The sequence below is a fragment of the Triticum aestivum genome, chromosome 4A, assembly GCF_018294505.1.
Source record: "Triticum aestivum cultivar Chinese Spring chromosome 4A, IWGSC CS RefSeq v2.1, whole genome shotgun sequence".
NCBI lineage: Eukaryota > Viridiplantae > Streptophyta > Magnoliopsida > Poales > Poaceae > Triticum > Triticum aestivum.
Genome location: NC_057803.1, coordinates 652486666 through 652509634, shown reverse-complemented (window position 1 = coordinate 652509634; position 22969 = coordinate 652486666). Strand labels below are relative to the sequence as shown.

Sequence of the window (22969 nt, the reverse complement as noted above, 5' to 3'; positions counted from 1 at the left end):
CCACTTTAATTTTGTGTTGGCATAGAGTGGGACCGATGCCCTTAAGATCATCCAGAGTATATCCAATAGCATCACGGTGCTTCTTCAGAGTTTTCAATAATCTTTCCTCTTCCTGCCCTGAAAGGTTAGCACTAATAATAATAGAATATATCTTCTTTTCATCAAGATAAGCATATTTAAGATTATCAGGTAATGATTTAAGCTCAGACACGGGATCACCCTTGGGTGGAGGAGGATCCCCTAGGATTTCAACAGGTAAGTTGTGTTTCAAGATAGGAACCTGCTGCAAGAATACTTCATCTATTTCCCTTCTTTCATTCATAAACATATCATTTTCATGGTCTAGCAAATACTAGTCGCCAACCCGTGCATTCGCACGGGCTAGTTTAGTGATTAATATATACTGAAAGCCTCAGACCATTTATAACTTTTGAATCTAGTTTAGATAGCAACACACATGAACATTATAATTCCAAATTCTAGTAATTACATATTAGAATAGAACAATCTTTTCTTTTTTATGATTTTTTACATTTGCAATATCTCGCGGTCAAATCAATATTAATTTTTTTATTGTGTTTTTTTCTATTTTGCCTGCATAAATTATCCGGCTTGTATAAAGAGTGCTTACTTATGCAACTTTGAGTGATAATTGGTGCTATACTTTAGAGTAGATCAGTTTCTTTCCATGCTGATGTAAAGTTTGTACGGAGTAACTTGTTCCTTCTATGATAGATTTGTGAGCACTTCAATTCTATATGGGTTCGGATGTAGGTCTTATTCATGAAATCAGATTCACCGCGAGAAAATTTCTAATAAGATTTACATGGGTGAAGTGACATGAACATTTTAAGATGATTAAATTGCACACTGCAGTATTAAGTGGACCTATGTCATCTAGAAGATTCGAATTGGTTAGGAAATATACCATCATAAAATAATAAAGGAAAAATGAGATTCAAATAAACACATGGATGGTAAAATACAATAACGTAACAATGATACTTTATAAGAAGAATGTTATCCTTCAAATATATATATACATGTCAAGATTTACTAAGTTTTTTTCAAACATGCATTTGTTATGAATGCCAATGACTTTTGTATATAAAGTAACTTCTACCTAATTTTTTGGAATCATATACTTCATGTTTAATCAGGGCTAACCTACGCTACTTGTCTAATTGATGGTAATTAATAATTGAACTCAAAATATGTATGCCTTGTAAACCCTAAAGGAGGTATAATGTCCAAATCAGCATACTTTTCTTATTATAAACCTTCTAGAAGGAGCTACCTGACCTGAAATTGATTTGCCAAATATGAAATGGTACAAAGGCCTTATCCACATGTAAAGCTCATGTAGTTACATACAGAAATTCCATTAGAGGCCTAACTACTCTCCATAGTGGTGTGAAATAAATCATTTGAACTGCTATGACATCTAAAATTGAGTATTTCTTTTCAACTATTATTTATTTCACCCTGCTATGAACCAACAACCAAATCTAACACAATGTGAATGCTTATCCCAAAGGCATATTCAAGTGAATGACCTACGTCGCAAGCCCCTAGTGAATAAAAGGGAAACAAAAATTTACATCAAATTTTATTGACGCAGCACCTGTTCAGCCATATGTAAGAGAAGTGGCGATGGGCTAAAATATAAATTTAGAAGTTATGCTTACCTGTGCACATTGCTATTTTTGCTTATATTGTTTCCTTATCCATTCACTGGAAGATACCATGTTGTACTGTCCGGAAAGAAAGACAGCCCCCAGCTTATTCAAAAAAATTACTTTCAGTCCTTTAGTCAAACAATCTACCACATAATTATCTTGGAGAGAAAGAGAAAGATCTAATGGATAATGCTACCATCTTACAGAAAATAATAGCCAAGCACACCATAAGAATATTTTAAATCGCCATGAGGTCTGTATGAAGTATGGTGTTCTCCAACTTCATCAATTTAAAACTATAGACACATTCGTACATATATAATGAGGAGGCGATATTAACAGTGGTGAGTACCAACCATATAAATGAACATGGACATGTCATCGCCACACTAAATGGGGATGAGGATGCCACTGGTTCTCTACCAAGGCGTCATCTGTGCTGGCAGAGGAGTTTTTTGCAAGCGTTTCACATGTCAAACTTCTAATATTTCTGAACTATAGTACATAAAATGATTTTTTGTGCCTTCTTGCATTTCACATGTGAGAGTATTATGAGTTTCCATATTAGATCATCATGATATCAAATAAATAAAAGTATGAAAACCCGATTACCCGATGAATAAAAACGAATGATTCAGGTATTACTATGAAAGAAAACCAGATAAACTATACCCGATGGATAAAAAGTGATTCAGATATAACTATAGAAGATATTTACATGTTGGGTTACAAAAATTTCATTCACACCTTAGTCTCACACCTAACCATTATAAATTCTACGCCAATGCATGACTTCTATTTAACAGAGGATGAGAGAAATTCTACGAACTAATTAGTAATTTAACATCAAAAGCATATAAACGGAGCTAGTATAACATGTATCTATTCCATTAGAAGTTACGACGATCTCCAAGCTAACCACATCTTGTCATGATACATAGATCAGATGTATATTAAACTGGACATACATGCAAACGTACACATCAGTGCCGAGTATACTACCACTGTTGCAGGATGAAGTAGAAGTATTCATGTTTATTTGTTACGTTATGATATTATGTCCCCAGCGCGCGCACACTTTGCACACTTTTTTTACATCATAATTAGAAGCAGAATAGACAATCATTCGGAAACGTACAGATTAGATTGAAAGAAGATTCACATGTATGTTTTTCGTACCTTCACTGGGACACATTGTTCTGTACTGGCATATGCCTTTCACATGAGATGAGAAGCAACAGAGAAGTTTTTTGTTTTGATGGAAGCAGCGGAGAAGTTGATGGTAGGACTCTGCGCCACCCATGATCTGTGGTGCACAACCCTTTGAGTCAGGTGGTTGATCAATTTTCAAAAGGAATCTTCTATAACCTAATGTAGTTAATCAAGTTATAATAAGTGAAGGAAATTTTGGCAGTCTGATGCCCAACGAAAAATCTGCTCAGTTTTGCACCGACCATTCTGCTAGCTACTCCTTTGTGGGCTCTGTATCACATGATCTTGAGATAACTGACACCATGAACATCCAGTCAATGCCTTATGATATATCTTGCAACCACCTACAGCTGGGCGTCTCACCGAAGAACTGACTCTTGTTAATCGAATTCAAGGCCAACACAGTCAGAACAGTCCTGGCAGCAAAGCAATCATACATGTTTGAAACCCAAGAGGGGAGAGATTGTAATACAATGAGATTGATGCATAGAACATGAGAAGTGGAATATTATGAGGAGAAGAGTAATCTGAGAAGGAAACCCTGAAAAAGGGACCAAAATCCTGGACTATTTATTAGTAATAAACATGAGAAACAGAAATCAGATCCAAGTATAATAGGAGAAAAACAAATTTGTCTACATACTGTTTGTTCTTGACAGTTCCATCTCCACGTGATGCAAGAAGAAACATTAGTAAATCTGGACATGGCAACCTGGTATGGTAAGAGCCATGGAGTTATATGCACAAATTTGTTGCAGAAGACATGAGAGTGATGAGGTCAGGAGAGAGCATAGATGACTGACTTGGCATGGAAGATTGTAAGATCTAACCTGAGGGCCGTTCGTCTTCAGGCAATTGGTTCTCCTTTCCTGTACTGAGGATGTTTGTGTCTAGGCATAGAGCCATGGAAGAGTGCTGGTAGAAGGCGTCATGCCATGGGCCAGGCTTCTGAGATCGCCACCAGGGAGCAATAGACGATGAAGAACTCACATCATATCGGGAGAGAGGACGCTCGCCGCCGAGGAGGGGTGGGCTTCTGAGATCGTGATTCTTTTTTTCATTTGTTGACATAGAGAATAGATCAAGGTGAGTCGTGAGGTGTGAGATGCGGGGGACCTATAGAAAGGAAAGAGTCTTTTTTTTGCATGCTTAGGAAGGAAAGAGTCATGAGAGATTGGGAGAGGCAAAGCGATGGACGTGCCAATTTTTTGGCAGTTATTACATTATCAAAAGATCTACCGTAATGACCCCAAAAGAAAGATCTACCGTAATAACTGGTATAGGTATTGATTGAGATATGTTTTTCTTTTCTGTTTTTGCAGTGGACAAATTCTTTTTTTTTTGGCTCGGGATGTTGGTTGGTTTTTTTTTTCAGCTCAGGATTTTATGGTTGGATCTACACCGTAATAACTCGGTCCCACGCTAGATGAACGGCTCGTAAAATCTAATTTACGTGGGAATTTCTAGTAAGTCAAGAATTAGTATAGGTATAGATTGTTCTAACGGATCAGTAGGAGACACGGCAATAGAAGCAAGACCAATTATTTCATCTTTACGAGGTAATTCTTTATCACAGGGTTGTCTACGAAATTTAGCAAAATTAAACTCATGAGTCATATCATCCAAGCCAATCGTAACAACATCCTTTTTGCAATCAATCTTAGCATTAACAGTGTTCAAGAAGGGTCTACCAAATATGATGGGACAAAAGTCATCTTGTGGGGAACCAATAACAAGAAACTCAGCAGGGTATTTGACCTTCCCACACAAGACTTCAACATCTCTAACAATCCCAAAAGGCTTAATAGTATCTCTATTGGCAAGCTTAATTGTAACATCAATATCTTCCAACTCAGCAGGTGTAATATCATGCATAATTTATTGATATAACAAAAAAGGTATTGCAGTAGCACTAGCACCCATATCACATAAGCTATGATAACAATGATCTCCTATTTTAACAGAAATAATAGGCATGCCTACTACAGGTCTATGTACTTTTGCATCTGGTTTAACAATATTAGCAGTTTCACCACAGAAGTAAATAACATGCCCATCTATATTATCATCCAAGAGATCTTTAACCATAGCAATACTAGGTTCAACTTTAATTTGCTCAGGAGGTGTATAAATTCTAGTACTATACTTACGAACAACAGTTGAAGCTTTAGCATGATTCTTTATTCTAACAGGAAAAGGTGGTTTCTGAACATAAGTAGTAGGAACAATAGGATCATTATAAGTAATAGTCTTTTCTTCAACTGTAATAGGTGCAACTACTTTTACTTCAATGGGAGGATTATATTTAAACCACTTCTCCTTAGGGGGATCAACATGAGTAGCAAAATATTCACAGATAGAAGCTACTATCTTGGAGTCAAGTCCCTATTTAGCGCTAAATCCACGAAAAGCATCGGTATCCATAAAAGATTTAACACAATCAAACCTAGGTGTTGTACCTGTCTCCTTACCATCGTCGGAACCCCAATCTTCAGAGTTGCGTTTAATTCTTTCCAATAAGTCCCACTTGAATTCAATAGTCTTCAGCATATAAGAACCAGCAAAGGAAGTATCGATCATGGTGCGATCATTGAGAGAAAGCCGAGCATAAAATTTTTGAATAATCATTTCTCTTGAGAGCTCATAATTGGGGCATGAATATAACATTGACTTAAGCCTCCCCCAAGCTTGAGCGATGCTTTCTCCTTCGCGAGGCCAGAAATTATATATGTAATTACGATCACGGTGAACAAGATGCATAGGATAGAACTTCTGGTGAAATTCCAACTTCAATCGTTTATAGTTCCAAGATCTCGTATCATCACATAGCCTATACCATGTCAATGCATCTCCCTTCAAAGATAAAGGGAAAACCTTCCTCTTAACAACGTCATCGGGGATACCTACAAGCTTAAATAATCCACAAACTTCATCCACAAAGATAAGGTGTAAATCGGGATGCAATGTTCCATCTCCTGCAAAGGGATTAGCTAGCAGTTTCTCTATCATACCCGAAGGAATTTCAAAGTAAACATTTTCAGTAGGTTCAGTAGGTTGAGGAGCAACTCTTTGCTCTACTGGTCGGGGTGAAGATACCCCGAACAAGCCCCTCAAAGGATTAGTTTCCATAGTAACAAGTGACAGAAAATTTCAGCACACTATATAAATGTTTCCTTACCAAGTTCCACTCACCAAAGGTGCTTCACTCCTCGGCAACGATGCCAGAAAAGAGTCTTGATGACCCACAAGTATAGGGGATCTATCGTAGTCCTTTGATAACTAAGAGTGTCGAACCCAACGAGGAGCAGAAGGAAATGACAAGCGGTTTTCAATAAGGTATTCTCTGCAAGCACTGAAATTGTAGGTAACAGATAGTTTTGTGATAAGATAATTTGTAACGGATAACAAGAAATGAAAGTAAATAAGGTGCAGCAAGGTGGCCCAGTCCTTTTTGTGGCAAAGGACAAGCCTGGACAATTTCTTATAATGAGCGCTCCTGAGGACACATGGGAATTATCCTCAAGCTAGTTTCATCATGCTCATATGATTCGCGTTCGGTACTTTGATAATTTGATATGTGGGTGGCCGGTGCTTTGGTACTGCCCTTACTTGGACGAGCATCCCACTTATGATTAACCCATATTGCAAGCATCCGCAACTACAAAAGAAGTATTAAGGTAAACCTAACCATAGCATGAAACATATGGATCCAAATCAGCCCCTTACAAAGCAACGCATAAACTAGGGTTTAAGCTTCTGTCACTCTAGCAACCCATCATCTACTTATTACTTCCCAATGCCTTCCTCTAGGCCCAAATAATGGTGAAGTGTCATGTAGTTGACGTTCACATAACACCACTAGAGGAGAGACAACATACATCTCATCAAAATATCGAACGAATACCAAATTCACATGACTACTAATAGCAAGACTTCACCCATGTCCTCAGGAACAAACGGAACTACTCACAAAGCATATTCATGTTCATAATCAGAGGGGTATTAGTATGCATAAAGGATCTGAACATATGATCTTCCACCAAGTAAACCAATTAGCATCTAGCAACCCACAGGTACCAATTTGTGGTTTTGATACAAGATTGGATACAAGATATGAACTAGGGTTTGGAGAGGACATGGTGCTGGTGAAGATGTTGATGAAGATTGACCCCCTCCCGGAGAGAAGAAGCCATCTAGCTAATAACTATGGACCCGTAGGTCTGTGTTAAACTACTCACAACTCATTGGAGGGGCAAGGATGTTGATGTAGAAGCCATCCATGGTCGATTCCCCCTTCGGTAGAGTGTCGGCGAAGGCTCCAAGATGGGATCTCGCGGATACAGAAGGTTACGGCGGTGGAAATTGTGTTTCCTGGTGCTCCTGGATGTTTTCGGGGTACGTAGGTATATATAGGAGGAAGAAGTACGTCGGTGGCCGCCCGAGGGGCCCACGAGACAGGGGGGCATGCCCTACAGGGGGGCGTGGCCCCCTATCTCGTGGGGACCTCGGGAGCTTCTTGACTTGCACTCCAAGCTCTCCAGATCACGTTCGTTCCAAAAATCACGCTCCTGAAGGTTTCATTTCGTTTGGACTCCGTTTGATATTCCTTTTCTTCGAAATACTGAAACAGGCAAAAAACAGCAATATGGGTTGGGCCTCCGGTTAGTAGGTTAGTCCCAAAAATGATATAAATGTGTAAAATAAAGCCCATAAACATCCAAAAGGGGTAATATAATAGCATGGAACAATCAAAAATTATAGATACGTTGGAGACGTATCAAGCATCCCCAAGCTTAATTCTTGCTCGTCCTCGGGTAGGTAAATGATAAAAAAGAGAAATGTTTGATGTGGAATGCTACCTGGCATAATTTTCAATGTAATTTTATTTACTATGGCATGAATGTTCAGATCCAAATGATTCAAAATAAAATCTTATAAAACATAAAAATAATAATGCTTCAAAGCATACTAACAAATAATCATGTCCTATCAAAATAACACAGCCAAAGAAAGCTTATCCCTACAAAATCATATAGTTAGGCCATGCTTCATTTTCATTACACAAAATACTCCCATCATGTACAACGCCGATGACGAACCGAGCAATTGGTTCATACTTTTTAACACGCTTCGGCTTTTTCAACTCTTACGCAATATATGAGTGCAAGCCATGGACATAGCACTATGGTGGTAAATGGTGGTGGTTGTGAGGACAAAAAGTGGGAGAAGATAGTCTCACATCAACTAGGCGTATCAACGGGCTATGGAAATGCCCATCAATAGATATCAATGTGAGTGAGTAGGTATTGCCATGCAACGAATGCACTAGAGCTATAAATATATGAAAGCTCAACAAAATAAACTAAGTGGGTGTGCATCCAACTTGCTTGCTCACGAAGACCTAGGGAATTTTGAGGAAGCCCATCATTGGAATATACAAGCCAAGTTCTATAATGAAAAATTCCCACTAGTATATGAAAGTGACAACATATGAGACTCTCTATCATGAAGATCATGGTGCTATATGAAGCACAGGTGTGGAAAAACATATAGTAGCAATTGTCCTTTCTCTCTTTTTCTCTCTTTTTATTTCTTTTTTTATTTCTTTTTTTCTTTCTTTTTTTTCTTCTTCCTTTCTTTTTCTTTTTGGTGGGCTTCTTTGGCCTCTTTTATTTTTATAAAGTCTGAAGCCTCATCCCGACTTGTGGGGGAATCATAGTCTTCATCATCTTTTCCTCACTAGGACAATGCTCTAATAATGAAGATCATCACACTTTTATGGATTTACAACTCAAAATTACAACTCAAAGCTAGAACAAGATATGACTCTATGTGAATGCCTCCGGTGGTGTACCGGGATATGAAATGAATCAAGAGCGACATGTATGAAGATTATGAAGGTGGCCTTGCCACAAATACGATGTCAACTACATGATCATGCAAAGAGCAATATGACAATGATGAAACGTGTCATAATAAACGGAACGGTGGAAAGTTGCATGGCAATATATCTCGAAATGGCTATGGAAATGCCATAATAGGTAGGTATGGTGGCTGTTTTGAGGAAGGTAAATAAAGGGTTCAATACCGGCGAAAGTTGCGCGGTAATAAGAAAAGCTAGCAAATTGGAAGGATGAGTGTGCGTATATCCATGGACTCACATTAGTCATAAAGAACTCATATACTTATTGCAAAAGTCTACTTAGCCCTCGAAGCAAAGTACTACTACGCATGCCCCAAGAGGGATAGATTGGTAGGAAAAAATTCCATCGCTTGTCCCCGACTGCCACTCATAAGGAAGACACTCAAAAGAGCACCTCATGCAACAAATTTGTCACACAACTTTTACCATACGTGCATGCTACGGGACTTGCCAACTTCAACAAAACTATTTCTCAGTTTCATAATTATCCACTAGCATGACCCTAGCATTACTACCTTTATATCTCAAAACAATTATCAAGCATCAAGTTGATCATAGCATCCAATTCTTTTTCTATGATAGTTTTTATTATACCCAACTTGGATGCTCATCATTCTAGGACCAACTTTGTAACCATAGCAAATACCATGCTGTTCTAAGAGACTCTCAAAATAATATAAGTGAAGCATGAGAGACTAGAAATTTCTTCAAAATTAAGACACCACCGTCCTCTAAAAAAAATATAAGTGAAGTACTAGAGCAAAAACTATCAAGCTCAAAAGGTATAAGTGAAGCACATAGAGTATTCTAGCAAATTCTAATCAAATAGGCTTCTCCCAAGAAGGTGTGTACAGCAAGGATGATTGTGGTAAACTAAAAAGCAAAGACTAATATAATACACGACGCTCCAAGCAAAACACATATCATGTGGCGAATAAAAATATAGCTCCAAGTAAAGTTACCAATGAACGAAGACGAAAGAGGGGATGCCTTCCCGGGGCATTCCCAAGCTTAGGCTTTGGGCTATTCTTGAATATCTTGGGGTGCCTTGGGCATCCCCAAGCTTAGTCTCTTGCCACCCTTTATTCCATAGTCCATAAAAGCTTTACCCAAAACTTGAAAACTTCACAACACAAAACTCAACAGGAAATCTTATAAGCTCCGTTAGTGAAAGAAAACAAAACCACCACATAAGGTACTGCAATGAACTCATTCTTTATTTATTTTGGTGTCAAACCTACTGTATTCCAACTTCCTTATGGTTTATAAACTAATTTACTAGCCATAGATGCATTGAAATAAGAAAACAACACACGAAAAACAGAATCTGTCAAAAACAGAACAATCTGTAGAAATCTGTAACTAACGCAAACTTCTGGAACTCTAAAAATCCTACCAAAATAGGACATACTGGAAAATTTGTTTATTGATTGTGATTTAGTGAATTTTTTCTCGTGAGTGCAAAGTTTCTATTTTTCAGCAGAATCAAATCAACTATCATCATAGTTTATCCTATAGGTTCTACTTGGCACAAACACTAAATAAAACATAAAAACACATCTAAACAGAGAGTAGATGCAAGATTTATTACTAAACAGGAGCAAAAACAAATAACATAAAGAAAAATTGGGTTGCCTCCCAACTAGCACTATCGTTTAACGCCCCTAGCTAGGCATAAAAAGCGAAGATAGATCTAAGTAGTGCCATCTTTGGCACTAAATTCATAAGTAGCACGCATGATAGATTCATAAGGTAATTTGACTTTCTTTCTTGGAAAGTGATCCATGCCTTTCTTTAAGGGAAATTGGAATCTAATGTTCCCTTCCTCCATATTAATAATCGCACCAATCGTTCTAAGGAAAGGTCTACCAAGAATAATATGGCAAGAAAGATTGCAATCTATATCAAGAACGATAAAATCTACAGGTACCAAATTTCTATTTGCAACAATAAGAACATCATTGATCCTCCCCATAGGCTTTTTAATGGTGGAATCTGCAAGGTGCAAATTTAAAGAGCAATCTTCAATATCATGGAAATCTAGAATATCACATAAAGTTTTCGGAATCGTAGAAACACTAGCACCCAAATCACACAAAGCAAAACACTCATAATCTTTAATTCTAATATTTATAGTAGGTTCCCACTCATCATTATGTTTTCTAGGTATAGAAACTTCCAAATTAAGTTTTTCATCATAAGATTGCATCAAGGCATCAACAATATGTTTGGTAAAAGCTTTGTTTTGACTATAAGCATGAGGAGAATTAAGAACGGATTGCAACAAGGAAATACAACCTTTTAAAGAGCAATTATCATAGTCAAATTCCTTGAAATCCGAGATAGTGGGTTCAACACTATTAGAAGTTGAGAATTCTCCAATCTCACTTTTACCAAATTTAGCATTAAGATCTAAAGACTCCGAATTCTTGGGACGCCTTCTAGGCAAAGTTGATTCATCATCAGTCCCATAATCATCAAAATTCATATTGCAAAACATAGATCTAATAGGAGACGCATCAATAACTTTAAGATCCTCATCATTATTTTCACGGAAACTAGAAGAACACGCTTTTATAAAGCTTTCTTTTTAGCACGCAATCTAGCGGTTCTTTCCTTGCACTCGTCAATGGAAATTCTCATTACTTTGAGAGACTCATTGATATCATGCTTAGGAGGAGAAGGTCTAAGTTTAAGAGAATCAACATCAAGCGAAAGTCTATCAAGGTTCCTAGCCAAATCATCAACTTTGAGCAATTTTTCTTCAAGCAAAGCATTAAAATTCTTTTGAGAAATCATAAATTCTTTCACACTATTCTCAAAATCAGAGGGCATCTTATTGAAATTACCATAAGAATTATTGTAGGAATTTCCATAATTATTAGAGGAATTACTAGGGAACGGTCTAGCATTAAAATTTCCTCTATAAGCATTGTTTCCAAAACTATTCCTACCAACAAAATTCACATACGTAGATTCGTTATTATTCTCAATCAAGGAAGACAAAGGCATATCATTAGGATCAAGAGGAGTATTTTTAGTAGCAAACATCTTCATAAGTTCATCCATCTTTCCACTCAAAACATTGATTTCTTCTTTAGCATGCACTTTTTTACTAGAAGATCTTTCGGTGTGCCATTGAGAATAATTAGCCATAATATTATCAAGAAGTTTTGTAGCATCTCCTAACGTGATTTCCATAAAGGTGCCTCCTGCGGCCGAATCTAAGAGATTTCTAGAAGCAAAGTTCAAACCGGCATAAAAAATTTGTATGATCATCCATAAACTCAAACCATGAGTAGGGCAATTGCGAAGCATCAATTTCATTCTTTCCCAAGATTGGGAAACATGCTCATGATCAAGTTGTTTTCATAATATCGTTCCTAAGAGTGATGATCTTAGCAGGAGGAAAATACTTAGAGATAAAAGCATCTTTGCACTTGTTCCAAGAATCAATACTATTCTTACGCAAAGACGAAAACCAAACTTTAGCACGATCTCTAAGTGAAAACGGAAAAAACTTCAATTTGACAATATTGTTATCTGTATCTTTCTTCTTTTGCATATCACACAAATCAACAAAATTGTTTAGATGAGTAGCGGCATCTTCACTAGGAAGGCCGGTGAATTGATCTTTCATAACAAGATTCAGCAAAGCAGCATTGATTTCACAAGACTCAACATCATTAAGAGGAGCAATCGGAGTACTAAGGAAATCATTATTATTGGTATTTGAGAAATCACACAATTTGGTATTATCTTGGGCCATGGCAACAAGTAATCCAACACACAAGCAAGCAGAAAAAACAGCAAGCGAAAAAGAGAGGAGGAGATTGGGAAAGAGAGGGCGAATAAAACGGCAAGGGTGAAGTGGGGGAGAGGAAAACGAGAGGCAAATGGCAAATAATGTAAATGCAAGGGAGATGGGTTTGTGATGGGTACTTGGTATGTCTTGACTTGAGCGAAGACCTCCCCGGCAACGGCGCCAAAAATCCTTCTTGCTATGTCTTGAGCTAGCGTTGGTTTTCCCCGAAGAGGAGAGGGTGATGCAGCAAGTGTAGCGTAAATATTTCCCTCAGTTTTGAGAACCAAGGTATCAATCCAGTAGGAGGCTCGTCCAAAGTCCTATGCACCTACACAAACAAACTGAGAACTCGCAACCAACGCAATAAAGGGGTTGTCAATCCCTTCGGCCACTTGCGAAAGTGAGATCTAATAAAGATAGTAAGATAAGATAAATATATTTTTGGTATTTTATAATATAGATGCAAAAAGTAAAGATGCAAATAAAAGTAGATTGAAAGCAAATATGATAAGAGATAGACTCGGGGACCATAGGTTTCACTAGAGGCTTCTCTTGAGATAGCATAACTATTACGGTGGGTGAACAAATTACAGAAAAGCGAATAATTATGATGTTATCTAGGCATGATCATGTATATAGGCATCACGTCCATAACAAGTAGACCGACTCCTGCCTGCATCTACTACTATTACTCCACACATCGACCGACTCCTGCCTGCATCTAGAGTATTAAGTTCATAAGAACGGAGTAATGCATTAAGCAAGATGACATGATGTAGAGGGATAAACTCATGCAATAAAATATAAACCCCATCTTCTTATCCTCGATGGCAACAATACAATACGTGTCTTGCAACCCTTTCTGTCACTGGGTAAGAACACCGCAAGATTGAACCCAAAGCTAAACACTTCTCCCATGGCAAGAAATATCAATCTAGTAGGCCAAACCAAACTGATAATTCGAAGAGACTTGCAAAGATAACTCAATCATACATAAAAGAATTCAGAGAAGATTCAATTATTATCCATAGAAAAATCTGATCATAAACCCACAATTCATCGGATCTTGATAAACACACCGCAAAAAGAGATTACATCGAATAGATCTCCACAAGAGAGGGGGAGAACATTGTATTGAGATCCAAAAAGAAAGAAGAAGCCATCTAGCTAATAACTATGGACCCGTAGGTCTGTGGTAAACTACTCACAACTCATTGGAGGGGCAAGGATGTTGATGTAGAAGCCCTCCATGGTCGATTCCCCCTCCGAAAGAGTGCCGGCGAAGGCTCCAAGATGGGATCTCGCGGATACAGAAGGTTACGGCGGTGGAAATTGTGTTTCTGGTGCTCCTGGATGTTTTCGGGGTACGTAGGTATATATAGGAGGAAGAAGTACGTCGGTGGCCGCCCGAGGGGCCCACGAGACAGGGTGGCATGCCCTGCAGGGGGCGCGGCCCCCTATCTCGTGGGGCCCTCGGGAGCTTCTTGACTTGCAATCCAAGCTCTCCGGATCACGTTCGTTCCAAAAATCACGCTCCCGAAGGTTTCATTCCATTTGGACTCCGTTTGATATTCCTTTTCTTCGAAATACTGAAATAGGCAAAAAAGACAGCAATATGGGTTTGGCCTCCGGTTAGTAGGCTAGTCCCAAAAATGATATAAATGTGTAAAATAAAGCCCATAAACATCCAAAAGGGGTAATATAATACCATGGAACAATCAAAAATTATAGATACGTTGGAGATGTATCATCCCTCATAATAATTTCAAGAAAGTGTTCCCCCTAACTGTGCACCGTTGCGAAACATCGTTGCTTCAAAGCACCACGTGATGATCGGGTATGATAGATTCTAACATTCACATACAACGGGTGTAAGCCAGATTTACACACGCGAAACACTTAGGTTGACTTGACGAGCCTAGCATGTACAGACATGGCCTCGGAAGACAAGAGACCGAAAGGTCGAGCATGAGTCATATAGTAGATACGATCAACATGAAGATGTTCACCGATGATGACTAGTCCATCTCACGTGATGATCGGACACGGCCTAGTTGACTCAGATCATGTATCACTTAGATGACTAGAGGGATGTCTATCTGAGTGGGAGTTCATTAGATGAACTTAATTATCCTAAACATAGTCAAAAGGTCTTTGCAAATTATGTCGTAGATCGTGTTTTAGTTCTACTGTTTAGATATGTTCCTAGAGAAAATTTAGTTGAAAGTTGATAGTAGCAATTATGCGGACTGGGTCCGTAAACTAAGGACTGTCCTCATTACTGCGCAGAAGGCTTATGTCCTTAATGCATCGCTCAGTGTGCTGAACCTCGAACATCGTCTGTGGATGTTGCGAACATATGACATACATGTTTTGATGACTACGTGATAGTTCAGTAATGTTAAACGGTTTAGAATTGAGGCAACAAAGACAATTTTGAAACGTCACGGAACATATGAGATGTTTCGAGGGCTGAAACTGGGATTTCAGGCTCGTGCCCAGGACAAAAGGGATGAGACCTCTAACGAGTTTCTTAGCCTACAAACTAAGGGAGAAAAGCTCAATCGTTGAGCTTGTACTCAGATTGTCTGGGTACAACAATAACTTGAATCGAGTGGGAGTTAATCTTCCAGATAAGATAGTGATGTTTCTCCAAAGACATTGCTACCAAGCTACTAGAGCTTCGTGATGAACTATAACATATCAAGGATAGATATGATGATCCTTGAAATATTCGGGATGTTTGACACCGCGAAAGTAGAAATCAAGAAGGAGCATCAACTATTGATGGTTAGTGAAACCACTAGTTTCAAGAAGGGCAAGGGCAAGAAGGGATACTTCATGAAACGGCAAATTAGTTGCTGCTCCAGTGAAGAAACCCAGGGTTGAACCCAAACCCGAGACTAAGTGCTTCTGTAATGAGGGAACGGTCACTAAAGCAGAACTATCCTAGATACTTGGTAGATGAGAAGGCTGGCAAGGTTGACACAAGTATATTGGATATACATTGTATTAAATGTGTACTTTACTAGTACTCCTAGTAGCACCAGGGTATTAAGATACCGGTTCGGTTGCTAAGTGTTAGTAACTCGAAATAAAAGAGCTATGGAATAAACGGAGACTAGCTAAAGGTGAGATGACGATGTGTGTTGGAAGTGTTTCCAAGGTTGATGTGATCAAGCATCACCTGCTCCCTCTACCATCGAGATTGGTGTTAAACCTAAATAATTGTTATTTGGTGTTTGCGTTGAGCATAGACATGATTGGATTATGTCTATCGCAATACGGTTATTCATTTAAGGAGAATAATGGTTACTCTGTATATTTGAATAATACCTTCAATGGTCTTGCACCTAAAATGAATGGTTTACTGAATCTCGATCATAGTGATACACATGTTCATGCCAAAAGATATAAGATAGTAATGATAGTATCACCTGCTTGTGGCACTGCCATTTGAGTCATATTGGTATAAAATGCATGAAGAAGCTCCATGTTGATGGATCTTTGGACTCACTCGTTTTTGAAAAGTTTGAGACATGCGAGCCATGTCTATTGGTATATACGCATGAAGAAACTCCATGCAGATGGATCGTTTGGTCTCACTTGATTTTGAATCACTTGAGTCATGCAAATCATACCACATGGGCAAGATGACTGAAAGGCCTCGTTTTTAGTGAAATGGAACAAGAAAGCAACTTGTTGGAAGTAATGCATTTTGATATGTGCAGTCCAATGAGTGCTGAGGCACGCGGTGGATATTGTTATGTTCTTACTTCACAGATGATCTGAGTAGATGCTGAGTATATTTACTTGATGAAACACAAGTCTAAATTATTGAAAGGTTCATGTAATTTCAGAGTGAAGTTGAAGATCATCATGACAATAGGATAAAATGTCTATGATATGATCATAGAGATAAATATCTGAGTTATGAGTTTGGTACACAATTAAGACCTTGTGGAAATTGTTTCACAACTAATACCGCCTGGAACACCATAGTGTGATGGTGTGTCCGAACATCATAGCTGCACCCTATTGGATATGGTGCATACCATGATGTCTCTTATCTAATTACCATTATCGTTTATGGGTTAAGCATTAGAGACAACCGCATTCACTTTAAATAGGGCACCACGTAATTCCGTTGAGATGACAGTGTATGAACTATGGTTTAGAGAAACCTAAGTTGTCGTTTCTTAAAAGTTTGGGGCTGTGACGCTTATGTGAAAAGGTTTCAGCCAGATAAGCTCAAACCCAAAGCGGATAAATGCATCTTCATAGGACACCCAAAACAGTTGGGTATACCTCCTAATTCAGATCCGGAAGCAAAAATGATTGTTTCTAGAAACGGGTCCTTTCTCGAGGAATAGTTTCTCTCGAAAGAATTGAGTGGGAGGATGGTGGAGACTTGATGAGGTTATTGAACCATCACTTCAATCAGTGTGTAGCAGGGCACAAAAAGTTGTTCTGTGGCACCTACACTAATTGAAGTGGAAGTTGATGATAGTGATCATGAAACTTCGGATCAAGTCACTACCAAACCTCGTAGGACGACAAGCACGCGTACTGCTTCAGAGTGGTACGGTAATCCTGTCTTGGAGGTCATGGTGCTAGACAACAATGAACCTACGAGCTATGGAGAAGCGGTGGTGGGCCCGGATTCCGACAAATGGCTCGAGGCCATAAAATCCGAGAGAGGATCCATGTATGAAAACAAAGTGTAGACTTTGGAAGAACTACTTGATGGTCATAAGGCTGTTGGGTACAGATGGATTTTAAAAGGAAGACGGACAATGATGGTAAGTATCGCCATTAAGAAAGCTCGACTTGTCGCTAAGATGTTTTCTGACAAGTTCAAGGAGTTGACTACGATGAGACTTTCTCATTCATAGCGATGCTAAAGAGTCTGTTGGAATTATATTAGCAGTTACTGCATGATTTATGAAATCTTGTAGATAGGATGTCAAAACATTGTTTCCTCGATGATATTCTTGAGGAAAGGTTGTATGTGATACAACCAAAAGGTTTTGTCAATCCTCAAAGATGCTAACAAGTATGCAAAGCTCCAGCAATCCTTCTAAGTACTAGAGTAAGCATCTTGGAGTTGGGATATACGCTTTGATGAGATAATCAAAGATTTTGGGTTTATACAAAGTTTATGAGAAACTTGTATTTCCAAAGAAGTGAGCGGGAGCACTATGGAATTTCTGATGAGTATATGTTATTGACATATTGTTGATCAGAAATGATGTAGAATTTCTGGACAACATATAGGGTTATTTGAAGGTGTTTTTCAATGGAAAACCTGGATTAAGCTACTTGAACATTGAGCATCAAGATCTATAAGGATAGATCAAAATCGCTTAATAGTACTTTCAAATGAATACATACCGTGACAAGATTTTGAAGGAGTTCAAAATATATAGGCAAAGAAGGAGTTCTTGGCTGTGTTATGAGGTGTGAGTAGTGAGTAAGACTCAAGACCTGACCACGGCAGAAGAGAGAAGAAAGGACGAAGGTCGTCCCCTATGCTTTAGACGTAGGCTCTACAGTATGCTATGTTGTGTACTGCACCTGAAGTGTGCCTTGCCATGAGTCAGTCAAGGGGTACAAGTGCGATCCAGGAATGGATCACAGGACAGCGGTCAAGGTTATCCTTAGTAACTAGTGGACTAAGGGATTTTCTCGATTACGGAGGTGGTAAAAGAGTTCGTCGTAAAGGGTTACGCCGATGCAAACTTTGACACTAATCCAGATGACTCTGAGTAGTAAACTGGATTCATATAGTAGATTAGTTATTTGGAATAGTTCCAAATAGCGCGTGGTAGCTGCATCTACAAGATGACATAGAGATTTGCAAAGCACACACGGATCTGAAAGGTTCAGATTTGTTGACTAATAACCTATCTCACAAGCGAGATATGATCAAACCCCATCGGTGTTGATTCATTACAATCCCATAGTGATGTGAACTAGATTATTGACTCTAGTGCAAGTGGGAGACTGTTGGAAATATGCCCTGGAGGCAATAATAAACTGGTTATTATTGTATTTCCTTGTTCATGATAACTGTCTATTGTTCATGCTATAATTGTATTGACCGGAAACCGCAATACATGTGTGAATACATAGACCACAACATGTCCCTAGTAAGCCTCTAGTTGACTAACTCGTTGATCAACAGATGGTCATGGTTTCCTGACCATGGACATTGGATGTCATTGATAACGTGATCGCATCATTAGGAGAATGATGTGATGGACAAGACCCAATCATAAGCATAGCACAAGATCATGTACTTCGTTTGCTAAAGCTTTTCTAATGTCAAGTATCATTTCCTTAGACCATGAGATTGTGTAACTCCCTGATACCTTAGGAGTGCTTTGGGTGTACCAAACATCACAACATAACTGGGTGACTATGAAGGTGCACTACAGGTATCTCCGAAAGTGTTTGTTGGGTTGGCACGTTGAGACTAGGATTTGTCACTCCGTATGACGGGGAGGTATCTCTAGGCCCACTTGGTGATGCATCATCACAATGAGCTCAATGTGACTAAGTAGTTAGTCATGGGATCATGCATTATGGAACGAGTAAAGTGACTTGCCAGTAATGAGATTGAACGAGGTATTGGGATACCGACGATCGAATCTCGGGCAAGTAACATACCGATTGACAAAGGGAATTGTATACAGGCTTGATTGAATCCCCGACATCGTGGTTCATCCGATGAGATCATCGTGGAACATGTGGGAGCCAACATGGGTATCCAGATTACACTGTTGGTTATTGGCCGGAGAATGTCTCGGTCATGTCTGCATGGTTCCCGAACCCGTAGGGTCTACACACTTAAGGTTCGGTGACGCTAGAGGTGTTATGGGAAATAGTATGTGGTTACCGAAGGTTGTTTGGAGTCCCGGATGAGATCCCGGACATGACAAGGAGCTTCGGAATGGTCCGGAGGTGAAGATCGGTATATTGGACGAAGGGTGTTGGAGTCCAGAATTGTTCCGGGGGTACCAGGTGATGACCAGCGTGTCCGAAGGGGGTTTCGAAGGCCCCGGCAAGTGTTGGGGGCCTTATGGGCCAAGGGGAGGGGGCACATCAGCCCACTAAGGGGCTGAGCGCCCCTCCCACCCCATCTCACGTAACCAGGAGAGGTGGGGGCGCCACCCCTAGGGCAGCCGCCCCTCCCGGCTTGGGGGTCAAGTTTCCTATGGGGTGGGGGCGCCCAAACCCATCTACGGTTTCCCCTGTGGCTGCCGCCCCTCCCCTAGGGAAACCCTAGGGCGCCTCCTCCTCCCCCTCCCCCCTATATAGTGAGAGAGAGAGAGGGCAGCCGCAACCCTTCCCCTGGAGCAGCCCTCTCCCTCCAACACCTCCTCCTCCTCCGTAGTGCTTGGCGAAGCCCTGCCGGAGAACCACGAGCTCCATCACCACCATGCCATCGTGTTGTCAGAGTTCTCCCGCAACTTCTCCTCTCCTCTTGCTAGATCAAGAAGGAGGAGACGTCCCCGGGCTGTACATGTGTTGAACGCGGAGGCACCGTTGTTCGGTGCTTAGATCGGATTCGGCCGCGATTTGAATCGCTTCGTGAACGACTCCACTGACCGTGTTCTTGTAACGCTTCCGCTTAGCGATCTTCAAGGGTATGAAGATGCACTCCCATCTCTCTCGTTGCTAGTCTCTCCATAGATTGATCTTGGTGATGTGTAGAAAATTTTGAATTTCTGCTACGTTCCCCAACAATAATCACTCAAGTGCTCTATCATAAAAGCATTATTCTTTAATTCTCTACCAACATAAGCATTAAAACTTTCTTGTCTAGCCATAAATTCATCAAATTCATCTAAACATTGGCTATGAGATTTAGTAGATGATGACCCACAAGTATAGGGGATCTATCGTAGTCCTTTCGATAAGTAAGAGTATCGAACCCAACGAGGAGCAGAAGGAAATGACAAGCGGTTTTCAGTAAGGTATTCTTTGCAAGCACTGAAATTTTAGGTAACAGATAGTTTTGTGACAAGATAATTTGTAACGGGTAACAAGCAATGAAAGTAAATAAGGTGCAACAAGGTGGCCCAATCCTTTTTGTAGCAAAGGACAAGCCTGGACAATTTCTTATAATGAGAAAAGTGCTCCCGAGGACACATGGGAATTATCGTCAAGCTAGTTTCATCACGCTCACATGATTCGCGTTTGATACTTTGATAATTTGATATGTGGGTGGACCGCTGGTTGGGTACTACCCTTACTTGGACGAGCATCCCACTTATGATTAACCCATATTGCAAGCATCCGCAACTACAAAAGAAGTACTAAGGTAAACCTAACCATAGCATGAAACATATGGATCCAAATCAGCCCCTTACGAAGCAACTTATAAACTAGGGTTTAAGCTTCTGTCACTCTAGCAACCCATCATCTACTTATTACTTCCCAATGCCTTCCTCTAGGCCCAAATAATGGTGAACTGTCATGTAGTAGATGTTCACATAACACCACTAGAGGAGAGACAACATACATCTCATCAAAATATCGAACGAATACCAAATTCACATGACTACTAATAGCAAGACATCACACATGTCCTCAGGAACAAACGTAACTACTCACAAAGCATATTCATGTTCATGATCAGAGGAGTATTAATATGCATTAACGATCTGAACATATGATCTTCCACCAAGTAAACCAATTAGCATCCACTACAAGGAGTAATCAAAACTACTAGCAACCCATAGGTACCAATTTTTGGTTTTGATACAAGATTGGATACAAGAGATGAACTAGGGTTTTGAGAGGAGATGGTGTTGGTGAAGATGTTGATGGAGATTGACCCCCTCCCGATGAGAGGATCGTTGGTGATGACGATGGTGATGATTTCCCCCTCACGGAGGGAAGTTTCCCCGGCGGAACAGCTCTGCTAGAGCCCCAGATTGGTTCCTCCAAGGTTCTGCCTCGTGGCGGCAGAGTTTCATCCTATAAGCTTGCTTATGATTTTTTTTCAGGGTAAAAGCCTTCGTATAGAAGAAGATGGGCACCGGAGGGCCAACAGGGGGCCCATGAGACGGGGGGGCGCCTAGTAGGGGGGCACCCCCCACCCTCCTGGCCAGGGTGTGGGCCCCCTCTGGTATTTTCTTCGCTCAATAATTCTTATTAATTCCAAAAATGACTTCCGTGGAGTTTCAGGATTTTTGGAGCTGTGCAGAATAGGTTTCCCATATTTGCTCCTTTTCTAGCCAGAATCCCAGCAGCCGGCATTCCCCCTCTTCATGGTAAACCTTGTAAAATAAGAGGGAATATCCATAAGTATTGTGACATAGTGTGTAATAACAGCCCATAATGCAATCAATATTGATATAAAAGCATGATGTAAAATGGTCGTATCAACTCCCCCAAGCTTAGACCTCGCTTGTCCTCAAGCGGAAGCCAAAATCAAAAAATATGTCCACATGTTTATAGATAGAGGTGTCGATAAAAATAAAATACATACATGAGGGCATCATGATCATTCTTATAACAGCGACATATATAGATTTTGCCATATGATTTCTTATGCTCAAGTAACAATCTATTCACAATGTCAAGTATGGAACATAAACTTCATTGGGAACTAACAAACTATAATCTCAGTCAATGAAGCAATTGCGATTTATCATAACGTCAGAAAGAGTCAAGAATAGAGCTTTTCAGCAAGTCCACATACTCAACTAACATATAGTCTTCTACAATTGCTAACACTCACGCAATACTTATGGTTATGGAGTTTTAATCGAACACTGAGAAAGATAGGGGCTTATAATGTTGCCTCCCAACGTTTTACCTCAAGGGTAATGTCAACAATAATAGTTCATGCTAACGAACATCCAATTGGATATAAGTATCAGGATCTTTCCAACACGAGGTGCTTGCCAAAGGATAAAATGAAAAAGGGAAAGGTGAAGATCACCTTGACTCTTGCATAAAGTAAAAGACATAAAGTAAAAGGTAGGCCCTTCGCAGAGGGAAGCAGAGGTTGTCATGCGCTTTTAGGGTTGGATACACAAAATCTTAATACGAAAGAATGTCACTTTATATTGCCACTTGTATATGGACCTTTATTATGTAGTCCGTCGCTTTTATTGCTTCCATAACAATATCGTATAAATCTTATTTTCTCCGCACTAATAAGTCATGCATATTTAGAGAGCAATTTTTATTGCCTGCACCGATGACAACTTACTTGAAGGATCTTACTCAATCCATGGGTAGATATGGTGGACTCTCATGGCAAAACTGGATTTAAGGATATTTGAAAGCACAAGTAGTATCTCTACTTGGTGCTAGGAATTTGGCTAGCAT

The 22969-nt window shown here is 39.6% G+C and overlaps 1 long non-coding RNA gene across 1 annotated transcript; it reads right to left on the bottom strand.

Moving 5' to 3' along the window:
• Positions 1 to 1226: 1226 nt before the first annotated feature.
• LOC123082906 (uncharacterized) lies at positions 1227 to 4025 on the bottom strand. Its single transcript, XR_006439150.1, has 5 exons — positions 3722 to 4025; positions 3535 to 3603; positions 3134 to 3307; positions 2859 to 2985; positions 1227 to 1781 (listed from the first exon to the last, which is right to left on the bottom strand). It is a non-coding gene; the product is annotated as an uncharacterized lncRNA (long non-coding RNA).
• Positions 4026 to 22969: the final 18944 nt, after the last annotated feature.